The sequence below is a fragment of the Mesoplodon densirostris genome, chromosome 4 (assembly GCF_025265405.1).
Source record: "Mesoplodon densirostris isolate mMesDen1 chromosome 4, mMesDen1 primary haplotype, whole genome shotgun sequence".
In the NCBI taxonomy this organism is placed as follows: domain Eukaryota; kingdom Metazoa; phylum Chordata; class Mammalia; order Artiodactyla; family Ziphiidae; genus Mesoplodon; species Mesoplodon densirostris.
In genome coordinates, this window is record NC_082664.1 from 118741806 (window position 1) to 118756075 (window position 14270).

Here is a 14270-nt window from a genome sequence, read left to right on the forward strand (position 1 = left end):
GCTACTCCCCGCATACCTACTGTGTGTCAGGCCCTGGGGTAACGGGCCAGGGAAGCCGGCGGCCAGGAGACTACTCTGCCCTCCACGTGCTGTAAAGTCAGACACATGGAGGCCAGGAGCCTAAGAGAGGGACAGGCCAAGAGCCGTCGGATGGTGCTCGCAGGAGCGGGGGCCTGGCTTCTGATTGGATGAAGCAGACAAGGGGCCTCAATGAAGGAAGTGGCATCTGGGCTCAGCCTAAAAAGATGAAGGGGATCTGGGCAGATGAGTTGGGAAGGGAAATCTGGGGGGCTGGAACAGCTGGAACAAGGGCCTGGGGGTAGGCAAGTGTGCGGAGCATTGGGGAAGAGTCACTGGTTTTGGCTGGAGCACAGGACAAGTAGGGAAGCAGCAGTGGATGCAGGGGTAGGGGTGCTGGGGGCCCTTGGAGGGGGCAGCTGCCCGCAGGTGAGGAGGGGGCACTCTGGAGCGGGTGGATTGCCTACGATCGGAACCTGGCAGGCAAATCCACCTTTGCAGTTAGCTGCAGGACAGTGGCCTAGCTCCCCACCTTGGTGCCCTCATCTAGAAAGTCATGCACCTTCCTAGACTGCTGAGAGAATTCAATTAGACAGTGATTTGAAGCGCCCGGGACACAGGGAGGGGGGATGGCCACACCTGGCAGGGGCGCCGCGCCCAAGGAGGCCAAGGTGGCTCGCGGGGCATCTGCCCATGTGATGTGAACTTGTGGGGGCAGATGAGCCACAGGGCCTCCCAGCCCAGCAAAAGTATTCACATACTATCCTTGTGTTTAAAGTATAAACTCTAACACTAATGATGAAAAATCTGAAAGTGAAATCAAGAAAACACTCCCATTTACCATTGCAACAAAAAGAATAAAATATCTAGGAATAAACCTACCTAAGGAGACAAAAGACCTGTATGCAGAAAATTAGAAGACATTGATGAAAGAAATTAAAGATGATACAAACAGATGGAGAAATATACCATGTTCTTGGATTGGAAGAATCAACATTGTGAAAATGACTTTACTACCCAAAGCAATCTACAGATTCAATGCAATCCCTATCAAACTACCGCTGGCATTTTTCACAGAACTAGAACAAAAAATTTCACAATTTGTATGGAAACACAAAAGACCTGGAATAGCCAAAGCAATCCTGAGAAGGAAAAATGGAGCTGGAGGAATCAGGCTCCCTGACTTCAGACGATACTACAAAGCTACAGTCATCAAGACAGTATGGTACTGGCACAAAAACAGAAATATAGATCAACGGAACAGGATAGAAAGCTCAGAGATAAATCCATGCACATATGGTCACCTTATCTTTGATAAAGGAGGCAGGAATGTACAGTGGATAAAGGACAGCCTCTTCAATAAGTGGTGCTGGGAAAACTGGACAGGGACATGTAAAAGTATGAGATTACATCACTCCCTAACACCATATACAAAAATAAGCTCAAAATGGATTAAAGACCTAAATGTAAGGCCAGAAACTATCAAACTCTTAGAGGAAAACATAGGCAGAACACTCTATGACATAAGTCACAGCAAGATCCTTTTGGACCCACCTCCTAGAGAAATGGAAATAAAAACAAAGATAAACAAATGGGACCTAATGAAACTTCAAAGCTTTTGCACAGCAAAGGAAACCATAAACAAGACCAAAAGACAACCCTCAGAATGGGAGAAAATATTTGCAAATGAAGCAACTGACAAAGGATTAATCTCCAAAATTTATAAGCAGCTCATGCAGCTCAATATAAAAAAAAACAAACAACCCAATCCAAAAATGGGCAGAAGACTTAAATAGGCATTTCTCCAAAGAAGATATACAGACTGCCAACAAACACATGAAAGGATGCTCAACATCTTTGCTCATTAGAGAAATGCAAATCAAAACTACAATGAGATATCATCTCACACCAGTCAGAATGGCCATCATCAAAAAATCTACAAACAATAAGTGCTGGAGAGGGTGTGGAGAAAAGGGAACACTCTTGCACTGCTGGCGGGAATGTGAATTGGTACAGCCACTATGGAGAACGGTATGGAGGTTCCTTAAAAAATTAAAAATAGAACTACCATATGACCCAGCAATCCCACTACTGGGCATATACCCTGAGAAAACCATAATTCAAAAAGAGTCATGTACCAAAATGTTCATTGCAGCTCTATTTACAATAGCCAGGAGATGGAAACAACCTAAGTGTCCATCATCGGATGAATGGATAAAGAAGATGTGGCACATATATACAATGGAATATTACTCAGCCATAAAAAGAAATGAAATTGAGCTATTTGTAATGAGGTGGATGGACCTAGAGTCTGTCATACAGAGTGAAGTAAGTCAGAAAGAGAAAGACAAATACCGTATGCTAACACATATATATGGAATTTAAGAAAAAAAAAATGTCAAGAAGAACCTAGGGGTAAGACAGGAATAAAGACACAGACCTACTAGAGAATGGACTTGAGGATATGGGGAAGGGGAAGGGTAAGCTGTGACAAAGTGAGAGAGTGGCATGGACATATATACACTACCAAACGTAAAATAGATAGCTAGTGGGAAGCAGCCGCATAGCACAGAGAGATCAGCTAGGTGGTCTGTGACTGCCTAGAGGGGTGGGATAGGGAGGGGGGGAGGGAGGGAGATGCAAGAGGGAAGAGATATGGGAACAGATGTATTTGTATAAATGATTCACTTTGTTATAAAGCAGAAACTGACACACCATTGTAAAGCAGTTATACTCCAATAAAGATATAAAAAAAAAACTTGTAATAAAGATGTTTCTAAAAAATTTTTAAAGAAATTAAAAAATAAATGAAATAAAAATAAAATAAAATAAATAAAGTATAAACTCCAGGTAATGTCATTTCACACTCTGCACCTTAAAGAGACACGAGAGGCAGAGCCCCACGATCTTGAGCAGGTCCCTGCCCGTCCCAGGGCCTCAGTTTCCCCATGCGAGTGGTAGGTGACTGGTCGGGTGGCTTCTCCAGGCCTGGTTATTCAGAAGGGGTTGAGCCATGGAAGGAGGGAACGGGGGGTGGGGTGGGGGGGGTGCGGGGGGAGGTGCAGAAATCCAGAGGGGTGGGATTCAGAGAGGGGAGGAGTGGGGATGGAGGAAGGAGAAGACCCTCCTTCCTGGGGCTAGTCCCCTACCCAGCCAAGGCCCTCCTCACACCCCCTACTCTGAGGCCCACCAGCCCCCGCCCGTGCCCGGTCGTATTCACTCAGTTCTGGGTGGAGAAGTTGGAAGAAGAGGAGCCCCTGCCTCCCAGGGCAAGTTCACCCGCGGGAACAGTGGTGTGCAGGACCAGAGACAAGTAAGACCTGTGACCATGCCCCACTGGACTACTTCAGGCTGAGTGTCATTAGGCAAGTCCCTGCACGTCTCCATTTCCTCTTCTGTGAAATGGATAAAGATGCTTTCCTTGTAAGTAATATTGCCAGCCCAGTGCCCAGCACACCACCAACCTGCCCCAGAGGTGAGGCCTTTGGCTCACCAGGAGCTGAGCATGCCCTGGGGGAGTCACAGCCAGCTCTTGGAGGCGGGGAGAATCACTCACCCTAGGCACCCCCAAGACCCCCATGGGTGCCATCCTCCTCATCGCTCACAGGGACCCTATCTTAGCTGCTTCCCCGCTGGCCCATCTCCAGCACCTCCCCCTCCCACCTGCTGCCAGAGGAACACTCCAAGTGAGACCCACTTTGACTCTGATCACTGGGCTGTCATTGACTGCTTGCTTGTCACCTCCCCCACCAGCCCTGTGGGCAGGAACCACATCTGATTCATCTTATCCATTGCAGAGTGTGGGGTCTGGCACAGGAGTCCTGCCCACAGGCAGCAGAGCTAGCAGTGGGAATGAACAAACACGACCATTCACCCCTCCCACCCGGCACCTGTTGCTCTACTGAGTATCCATGACAATGCTGGGCTCAGTGTGGGGCTGGGGTCAGAGCTTAGCATGGGACCAGGATCAAGATTCAGTCTGCTCAAGATCAGGGCTCAGTGTGGGGCTGGGATCAAAGTTCAGTCTGTCCAGGATCAAAGCTCAGTGTTGGACTGGGGTCAGGGTTCAATGAAGGAAGTTTTCTGCCCCTACCGTGAAGGGCTCAGGACTTCTCCCAGCCTTACCCGCTGCTTTGAAAACAGCATATCCTATTCCTGGGGTGCTGGGGCCTGTCTTCTGAGTCTCCACTATGCCCACCCTCTACTCAGGCAAGGCCTGTCCTCTGCTCCACTCCAGGCAGCTATGCTGGGATCCCCATACTCACCATGCCCCAGCCACCACCTGACTCCTACAGAAGGGGCTCAAGGCAGGAAGTGCTTCCTTGCATCCTTAACTGGCCTTCAGAAACACAGCAGGACAGTCAGCCTTCTGGCATGAATGCGTTCTTAAGCCAAGGAGAAGTGGTTTGTGAGTTAGCTCAGATTTTTCTGTTATTCACCCCACTGTCCCCACTCCATTAGCCCAGAGGATCCAGTGCCAACAGAGGTAAACCCAGGTCTGGCTGAACATGAAGGCGAAGGTGTTAGCTGGTACATGGCAGTGAGATATGCTACCCAAATACCTCCTCCTATCACAGTGCCTGAAATTCCTCCTTTGTGCTCCTTGCTTTAAGTAATTCTTGCTGACCCTCCTCTGAAACCTCCGTCCTGAATCAGTTTTCAGCTGGGTGCGGGGACTGCTGGATCCCTCAGCCCTGGGCGACTCAGGTCCAGCCCAGGTCTGACACTCACAGGGCTCAGAAATGGGAGCTGAATCAGAGACTGGCCTGAGTGGGCATCGGAGCTGGGCAGAAGGCTGCGCCCGCCCCTCAGCAGTCCCATCCACCCAGCCAAACCCTCCACTACTACTCTGCCTGCTACTCTCAAGCAGAGGGTCAAGTTGGTTTGCTGGAAAGACACATCATTCTAGTTTTAATTAATTAAAGAAAAATCTAATCACTGCATTAAACTTCTCATTACTCCACTTGAATACCCTTTAAGTAAATTTAATTACCAGAGGATTGGGTTTCCCAGCCTCTTTCATTAGCTTTTGATAAGATGAGGAATGGGAAGGGAAGAGGGTGGGAAAGAGAACAATGCCATTTTTAACTCAAGGAGGGCAAGGTGGGCATTGTACTGGGGCTACCATGGTCAGGCTTTGGTGCCGCCCTGAGGACAGGCTTGGCCTTGGGCCTGGGGAGACCCCCACCCCAGCTGCCTCTAGAAAGGAAAAGGCCTAGCATTTGGCTGCAGTCAGTGCTGAATGCTTCATTTATGGCCACTCTTGGTTATTTATACCCCACCTCCTTCTAAAAGAGTTTGAGGCTGCTAAGAACAGCACAAACTGAAACATAAGAGAAGAAATCAGAACAAGGGAAAAATATGAGAGAGAAGAAGATGAAGCCAATGGCAAGACTACTGAGCAACTGCATGCCACAGCATCCTGAGCACTTATCAGAAATGAGCCACGAACCAGCTATGAGCTTCCTAGCAGCCAAGGCAAAGAGAGCAACACACTGTGGCACTAATGCAGTAACCAATAGAGTATTCATAAGGAAGTGCACACTGAGCCTCAGGCTTTCCATCTGTAAAAAGGGTGGAGCTGGCCGATGAACTAAAGGAAATAACCATTGGCTAGAGCAGTCAGCAAAGGTTTCCTAGAGAAGGAGAGACCTAAACTGGGCCTTAAAAAAAAAGAATAGGGCAGACTCATCTATAATAATCATTTGTTATTTGCCTCCCCCAGTTGGAGGCATCTCTTCCTGCCAGCAGGACCCTGAGCTTCCTTTGGGAAACACTCTCCCCCTCATTCCTGGTCACACGATTGGGGAAGGACAGACCCTTATCCCCAGCCCATCCATGTTTCCAAGCCCTGCAGACCCAATTAAAGGAGCGGGATGATCTTAATCCTGCCAGTTGGGCCCAAGAGATCAACTCCAGGACTTTTATTTGTTCTATCAGGAAAGCAGATTTTGTCTCTAGCCCAGACGCCAAATTTCAACCTGGTAGCATGTTGCCCCAGAAACTGCTGGCATGTGAAAAGCCACTAGGAGTGGAGCCATCACCAAAAAAGAGAAGCAGAGAAATACAGACAGAAAACAGATCCTGTTCACATTGTTGAAACCACTGGATCAAGCCCTGCCTGAAGCCCAACCTACCCCTGGACACTTCAGTCACATGAGCTGATAATTTCATTTTACTGAAATAAGATTTTTGCTACTTGCATCCAAAGGGATCCTGACAGATACAGTGTTCAGAAATGTATCCTTCCTGTTCCAGAGACCAAGAAGGCTCAGACATCCCCAGGAGCTAGGGAATAGGCAGGGTGGGTACGCCACCTACCGTGACTGCTATTGTGCCTGCTGAGTCCTGAAGCTTGAGGAGTCCCTTCGGCACAGGCTGAGGTGAGGAATAGGCGTGGGAGCGGTTGCAGGGGCTGGACAGGGCCAGAGCCCTGGAACGCGGGCAGGAGGCAGACTCAAGGCAGCCAGGACATGACTGTGGGGTCCCTAGAAAAAGGAGAAGCAAGAGTGAGCAGTACAGTTCACATGGGAGACAGAGGGGCACAGGGCGTTAAGGCAGATGGTGGCCACACCTTGACAAAGGTGAGACAAAAGTCAGCCGAGTTTATCTTCACTTCCTCACATCTTGTATCTCATTTCCCCCATTTACTTCCCCCTTCCCCTGGAGTACCTCCAGGCTGTAGGAGAGCATCTGTAGAAGGCCTTCCCTCTGAAGAGAAGGGAGGGCTCTGGGGCAGGCATGGCTGGAATCCATGTGCTATGGCCAGAGTGTATGTGCCTGGTGTGGGGAGAGGACGGGGGAGCTTCACCCTCAGTACTGTGGACTCATTTCTCACAGTTCCTCTCCCAGTGCGTGTCCAGAACTAGGCCTAGGGCCTGAGGCAGCCAGAATAGGACAAAGCTGAGTGAGGCAGCCGCCTCCTTTGATATCTGGTCTGGACTTTTAAAAGAATCCAGGAGAGGACAATGCTTAACCCAAGGGCATGAATGGTGGTGTTCCAGGCATAGGCAGAGAGCAGTGCAGGCCCTCCAAGTGCCTTCCTGTTTGAGGAACCAGGAAGCCAACTACTCTGGCTTCACACCAGCCTCCCTTGGGCACTGTCCCTGGCTGGGGGGCCACCCCTCGAGGGGCCCACACTCTTCCCCAGCTTCTCTCTGAGACCAAGTTGCGACCTTTGGGGAGAGAAAGAGGGTGAGGATATTTCAGACTCAGGACACTGTCCTGGGCTTTGGAAAGTCACTAAGCCTCTTTAGGCCCTTAATGAATCCTCTGATCTAAAGGATGCTGGCTTTCTTCCCGGCTCCAGAAAAAGGCATGATGACAGAGATCTTGAATCACAGAACATTGGGCTGATTGGATCTCTAGAAATGTCTCTAGACCAGCACAGTCGAATAGCGCTTTCTGCAATGATGAATGTGTTCGATACCTGTGCTGCCCAATACGGTAGCCACTAGCCACATGCGGATATTGGAATGTGGATAGTGACACTAAGAATCTGATTTTTTTATTTTATTTTATTCATTTATATTTAAATCAAAATAGCCACATGTGGCTAATGGCTACCACATTGAATAGTAGTACAGCCCCGGACCAACACTTGCCCAGTCCCTGGCCACAGTACCCAGAGAAAACTGAGGTCCAGAGAGGAGAAGGAATTTGCTCAAGGTCACATAGAGAGTGGCAAAGGCAAAAGCCAGAACTTGGGTCCTCAGACTCCTAGCCCCGACTCTCCACAGCACCCACTGCCCTTCCCATGGTGGCCTTATGTTCTCCCACCTTGCTCAGCACTGTCACGGAGTGTCTTGCTGCCCCACTACCCATGCTGCTGCTCCTGGGGCAGGGTATCAGGCCGCTTTTGAAGGGACCTAACTCTCCCAGCCACTGCTGCTGGCCCATCCCCCAGCACCCCCAGCAAAGCAGCCTCAGTGACTATCCCTGAGGTTGGCTGGGGAAAACATCTATCAGAGAAGAAGTGCTCTGGGCACAGAGCTGTTCACTGCAGGGTTACTAATAACACCAAAATGCTGGAAGCTGCCTAAACATCCCACACTAGAGATGACAGACTGCATCATGACACCTCTGTTGGATGGAATATTACACAGCCATTAAAAATGATAAACACAGAGACTGGTAGCAGCACAGAGCAATGTTTACCTAACAATATTGAGCAAGAAAACAGAAAATGGATGAGGGTGGGGCTGGGTTGCAGCGGTGTGCAGGTCTCTGCACTCACGGAGCCCACTTATATCTATTACCCCCAGCCCACACCACAGCATCACGACCTCCAGATTTCATAACCATTCTACAGATGCAGGAACTCCGGCTTCAAGAAGCCACACACATACACCTGGTTACATGGGGAGTGAGGGCAGAGTCGGGGCTCAAACTCTTGATTTCTGACTCTAAGGGACAGACTTCCACTGCTGCCTCTTTGTGCCATGATGGTGGCATTAACGGTGCCCTTTCTTTTCTATTAATTAACTCATCCTATTTAACAAAAACACATTCTAAGTGCTTTACAAATGTTGGCCCATGTGGTCTGTACAACAACTGTACGAGGAGCAATTTATACTCTTATTTTTTGGATCAGGAAACTGAGGCACAGAGGTCAAGGGCCACTTCTACTTCCCACATGTTCTGCAAGGTTCCAGTATTGTCTTCACAGGAAAAGGGTAAGGAGGCAGAGAGGGAACAGCTATTGACTTGGAACAGTAGAAATACAGATGCATGTGTGTTTTCCCTTTTTAATTGCATGGAAATTCTTTCTGTAGCAATTGAAAGAAAAAAAATTCCAGAAGTAAAATATGGTATCAAAAAAAATTTTTTTTAAACACATACACAAAAATGAAAACATTCAAACTGAAGCTACTGATGCATCCAAGAGACCTCGACTGTGAACGTAATCCACCTCCTGGCAGCAAAGCTCATGTCTCCAGGCTTTCCTGCCAATTTTCTGACCTCGTACTGCTCCCTCCTGCCTGGGTGAGATCCTCACCTCAGAGAGCAGCGGGGAGCAGCCCTGTATGGAGGTGGACTTCAATAAACACCTCCTGGCACCCCTTGGCACAGTGCAGCAGGCCAACAGACAGGCCTCAGAGCACCAGCTGCCCGCAGTGCTGCTGTTGCTGGCCAGGGCTGACCTCAAGAGGCCAAGATACCCAGTCCTCTGCCTCCAACCCCAAGGCAGCCCCATTCTACAAGTGAAGCAACTGAGGCCCAAAAGGTAAAAGACCTCGTCAGAGATCACACTGCTACTGAACAGGGAAACGAGTGTGTGCACATGCATGTGCATGCATACAACCCACATGTGCACATGTATGTCTCCCATATGTGCAATGCTTCAGGCCCAGGCACCCTCAAGCCTATAATTAAAAGGGCAGGCGATCCCCTTATACACACACACACACAACAATTATTACATTATTAACTGCTACCATATCCACAATTGTATTTCTATTTCTCCTTTACATTTTTCTCTGTTATTTTTCATTTTGTCACCAAATACTTATCAGGCACTTACTATATAGTAAGTATATTATAGGTGCTGGAGATTCAGTGGAGTACCCCTCATGGGGATGGGGGGTACAGATGATAAGCAAATAAATAAGCAAATAAAGAAACAAGATAATTCCAAAGAGTGACAAGTGCAATTAAGAAAATCGAGCCTGGTAATGTGAGAGAGAGTACCTGGGATGAGGCTAAGGGGTCACTCTAGCTGGAGGATCAGAGGAGGCCTTTCTGCAGAGGTCACATCTGAATTTATACCTGGACGATAAGAACTCAGTCACTCCTAGAGCAGCAGGAGCAGGGCAAAGAGCAGAGTGGGGGACTTCCCTGGTGGCGCAGTGGTTAAGGATCCATCTGCCAATGCAGGGGACACGGGTTCGAGCCCTGGTCCGGGAAGATCCCACATGCTGCGGAGCAACTAAGCCCGTGCGCCACAACTGCTGAAGCCCGCGCGCCTAGAGCCCGTGCTCCGCAACAAGAGAAGCCACCTCAATGAGAAGCCCGCGCACTGCAACGAAGAGTAGCCCCCGCTCGCCGCAACTAGAGAAAAGCCTGCGCGCAGCAACAAAGACCCAACGCAGCCAAAAATAAAATATTAAAAAAAAAAAGAGCAGAGCTGGGAAGGAGCCTGGTGTTTTTGAGGAGCAACAGCAGGTCAGCACGCGGAATGAGATGGGCAGAGGTAGGGGCGACAGCAGGAAAGGAGGCCACAGCGGGAGGGTGGGCCCTGAAGGCCAAGGTAAAGTTTTGGACTTCATCCCCAGTGCAACGAAGAGTCACCTGGGAAGTGCTGGGATGTTTTATTCATTGTGAAAAGTTCCTTTGGGCTGCTGAGTGGAGCCTGGATTGAAGGGGAACAGGCACAGGAGCGGGGGACCAGTGGGCTGACTGTCGCAGTCACCCAAGACAGGAAGATGAGGCTCGGGCTAGGGTGAGGGAGGGACCAGACAGATGCAGGCTATATGTTATAGCAAAAACAACTCATCGGCAGTTAGTTGATGAGTTGAATGTGAGGAGGTGAGGGTAAGGAAAAGGAATCAAGGATGACTGCTAGATCTTCTACCACAGACACGTGCTATTTTTACTACCAGACCCCCCCACAAAAATTTAAATAACTATTAAAAAATAACAGCAGATGAGCCACCAGGAATACTGCCACCCCACACACACGCTGAGTCTCACACCCCCCGGGGAGCATCTTTCTTCCCAAGCCCCTGCTCTGTTCTCTGGTCCTATGTGTGGCACACAGGGAGGGGCAGAGATTGGGGCCCAGCCTCAGGCTGACAGGAGACAAGATTGTCCAAAAAAACAGGACAGGGCAGGACGAGGCAGGGTGCAGAGGGGCTGGCCCAGAGCAGGCCCCCAGCACATGTTTGTAAAGAACAAGCTGGCTGAATCTGAAAAGTTATACCAAGGTGGGTGTGGGGACTGGGGAGGTAGGGCCCAGAATCTGGGAAAAGCAGGAGTTTGAAGCGAAGACAATCCTGGGTTTGAGTCCTAGCTCCACCCCCTTGCTCTCTGTGGGACCCTGGCTAAGCTACTTCACTTCCCAAGGCTCAGATTCCTCATCTTCCAAGTTGTAACCACAATCCTCCCACGGAGAGCTGTGATGAAGACTCACTGAAATGATACATGTCAAGAATTGACATTTATAAATATTAGCATCTCTCCCCTTTTTAATAAAAAGGGGGCTTAAAAAGCCTATCTAAGCTTAGACTGCGAAGCTTACATCTATTCCAATAGAGATTCTAGAAGTGTTGCCCAGACGCCAGGAAAGACAATAGTTAAGTTTGAGAAGTTCACTACCAAAGAGTCCTGCAGATAACTGCATGTCCTCTCTTGGCTGCTCAGAATGATGACATGCACTCCAACCAGCCACGACTGAGGCCCCCATGACATCCCTGATGGATGAGACAGAAAAATATGGGCTGGGCTTCTCAGTGGTTCGCTACATAACCATGTCCAAGAATGTGGGAGAGTGGGTCGGACTGGTCCCTGGGGTGGAATCTCATCGGCATCAGCAGAGCTGGTCCTTGGCCCTGCCTGGAACGACCTTTCTTGGCAGAGACTAGGATGGAGCTTCGAAAGTAGCTCCAGCCTGGGAAGGGTCAATTAGGGAGGCAGGATCCCCTGTTCGAAGCCCTCCACTTGCCCTAGGAAAGGGCCAAAGTGGACAAGAGAGAGTTACTAGGCTCTGGCTGAGTTCTGTGAGTAGCTCCGTGAGTGGCCAGGAAGTCGTGGCCTCTGTGGAGCCTGGTGGCCAGGAGATGTGGGGCTGGGTGAGCCAGCCACTCCAGCACTGGAGACGGTGCAGCCACCTCCAGATAGCCATGTCCGTCATCACGGTATCTGTCCAGAAGATTTTTGATACAGTGGGGTCTGTTCACAGGGGCTTGACAGGAAGAGGTGGGCCTGGAACCCGTGTTCCCTGGGAAAGCCCCGGGGGCCTGGTCAGGACTTCAGGTCCCTGATAAAGACACTTGGCATTTATGGGCCCAGAGAGCAGAGCTAGGCCCAGTGAGAGAAGATTCCAGGAAGAGAGATCTCTCTTCAGCATGAGGAGTAGTGAGCTCCCTGTCCCTGGGGGCATGCAAGCAGAGGTCTAGAGAACATATATTTTGGGTAGGGATTTGCACTAAATGGGGGGTTGCTTTCAGCCATGAGGTTCTTTAATTCTAGTCACATATGAATCAGGGCTAGATTGTGTGGATCAAAGAGGGTTTTACAGAGAGTGAAGGGAAGGCAAGATAATGGCCAGAATAATAGTTATTATTATTATTACTACATTATAGATCACCACACATTCCCATCTATTCTCTAACTGGATCTTCTGCCCACCCCATGAGGAACATAGGGCAGGATGATTAACCCCATTTAGCAAGTGTGGAAATTGAGGCCCAGAGAGGGAATGGGACCAGATCGAGTTCCGACCAGCACGTCAGCCCCAGACCTAGGGGCCTTCCCCTCCTGCACTCCAATGGTCATCCTGCCACCCCTGCCTCAGAAGGAGGGGACAAGAATCTCCCCTCCACCCTGGGCTCCTGTCCAGCTGCCACAACTCCCCATCCCTGAAGGTTAGAGGCTCTCTTTGCACACCGCCCCACTGAAACCTGGGAGGGGCATCCCAACCCAGAAGGCTTCTCCTCCCAGGTTACAGAGGCCCTGCTCTTCCACCCTTTCGTCTCATTCCCCTGGTAGTACTACCACAGTCCCTTAGGTTGGATCCTTCAAGCCAGACCCAGGACCAGACACTAGGCTTTGCCCAGGAAATGAACTTGAGGAGAAGGGTCCCTCCCACTCAGCCTTATTCTTTGCCTCACCCCTATACAGGCAGCTTGTGTCCAGGGGGAACCAGAGCCCACCAGCCAGGTATCCCTCCTGAACACCTTCCCTTTTCCTAGCTGTACGGTCAGAGAGAGGGCATCTGGGCAGGAGAGGTGGGAGCGTCAGGAGGTGGGGAGACTGGGACCACCGAGGCAGGAAAGCTGCCACCCCTTAGCACCACTCCATGTCACATCACACACTGAACCCCAGGATATTCCTGTGAGCCAAGTAGCAGCATCTCACTTTACAGATGATGGAATGAAGGCTCAGAGAGATTAAGAACTTGCCCAAACTCAAAATATTAAACCGAACAGAAACAGCCTGTAAGTTCTAGAGCCAGGATTTGAACCCAGGATTGGCTGATTCGAAATACCCTGTGCTTTCCATGCTCCCTGCCGCCTCCACAGAAGTGCAAGGAAGCTCAAATAGGCAGCCTGGTGAGCAGATGAAAGAGGGGCAGGGGCGGCAGAGAGAGGGAGACAGAAGGCAAGACAAAGATAAGACAGAGAGCAGCAGGGACAGACGAATTGACAAGTGGACCCTGCAGGGGCCAGAAGGAGGCAATTGCAGAAACCACCCTCTTGGTCAATGAAAGGCCCTCCAGTGCCACCTCTGCAGCCATCTGCCCCTCCAGTTTAGCTACTAGTCTTCCCTAGGTCCTTCCCGGGATGCCCAGGTCCACGGAGCAGAAGAAACCCCCTGCCCTAGGAGCCCCCAGTCAGCGAGGGTGTCAGGCCAGATCCCTGGGCCAGGGAGGTGGGCAGAGAAAGTAGGGGGCCAGTTTTATCCCTGGGCAAGGCCACCTGCCCGGCCTCTGTCTGCCCAGGCCAGGCTGGAGGGTCCAGCTGCCCAGACAGCCCACCAGGTACAGCATACGTGGTACAGCATACAGCACCTCCAGCGCCTCAGTACTGTGCCAGGAACCCAGCACTGAGTCCCACCTCTACGCTCCTCTAACCTGGCCCAGCCCTACCCTGTGCCCTGGCCAGCCTGCAGATGGTCTGCCTGCCACCCTGCTCTTGCAGACTCATGGCCGGGAATTTGTGGCTGTGGGAGTGTTCCGGGCTCGCCAGGTGTTCCCGTGCCCCCCTGGCAGCCAAGCGCAATTGGCCTGTCCCCAGAGCATGCAGGGTTTAAGCAACAGCCTCTCAACTGAATATTTAAGAAGAAAAATACCTTTGTTTTTTTAAGAAAGAGAGAAAGGGAGGGAGAAGGAAGCCAGCAAAGGAGGGGGAGGGAAGGAGGGTGGGAGAAACCTACCCCATCACCGCAGTCAAGGTCACAGGCATCCTTGTGGGGCAGGCGCAGGCAAGGAGCCTTTAATCTGGGAGTTCAGGCTGAGGAAACTAAATGCTTGAAGCCGGAGTGCATTACTGCCCTGAATGATCTGTCGGCTTCTATTAGGCTAAATATCCCTG

At 50.4% G+C, this 14270-nt stretch overlaps 1 protein-coding gene across 1 annotated transcript in view; it reads right to left on the bottom strand.

Moving 5' to 3' along the window:
• The window catches only part of LINGO1 (leucine rich repeat and Ig domain containing 1), an 83042-nt gene extending 76568 nt beyond the window's left edge, over positions 1-6474 (bottom strand). Inside the window, exon 1 of the mRNA XM_060095144.1 lies at positions 6340-6474. The gene's annotated coding sequence lies outside the window, so the exon portion shown is untranslated. The remainder of the gene's footprint in view (positions 1-6339) is intronic.
• Positions 6475-14270: the final 7796 nt, after the last annotated feature.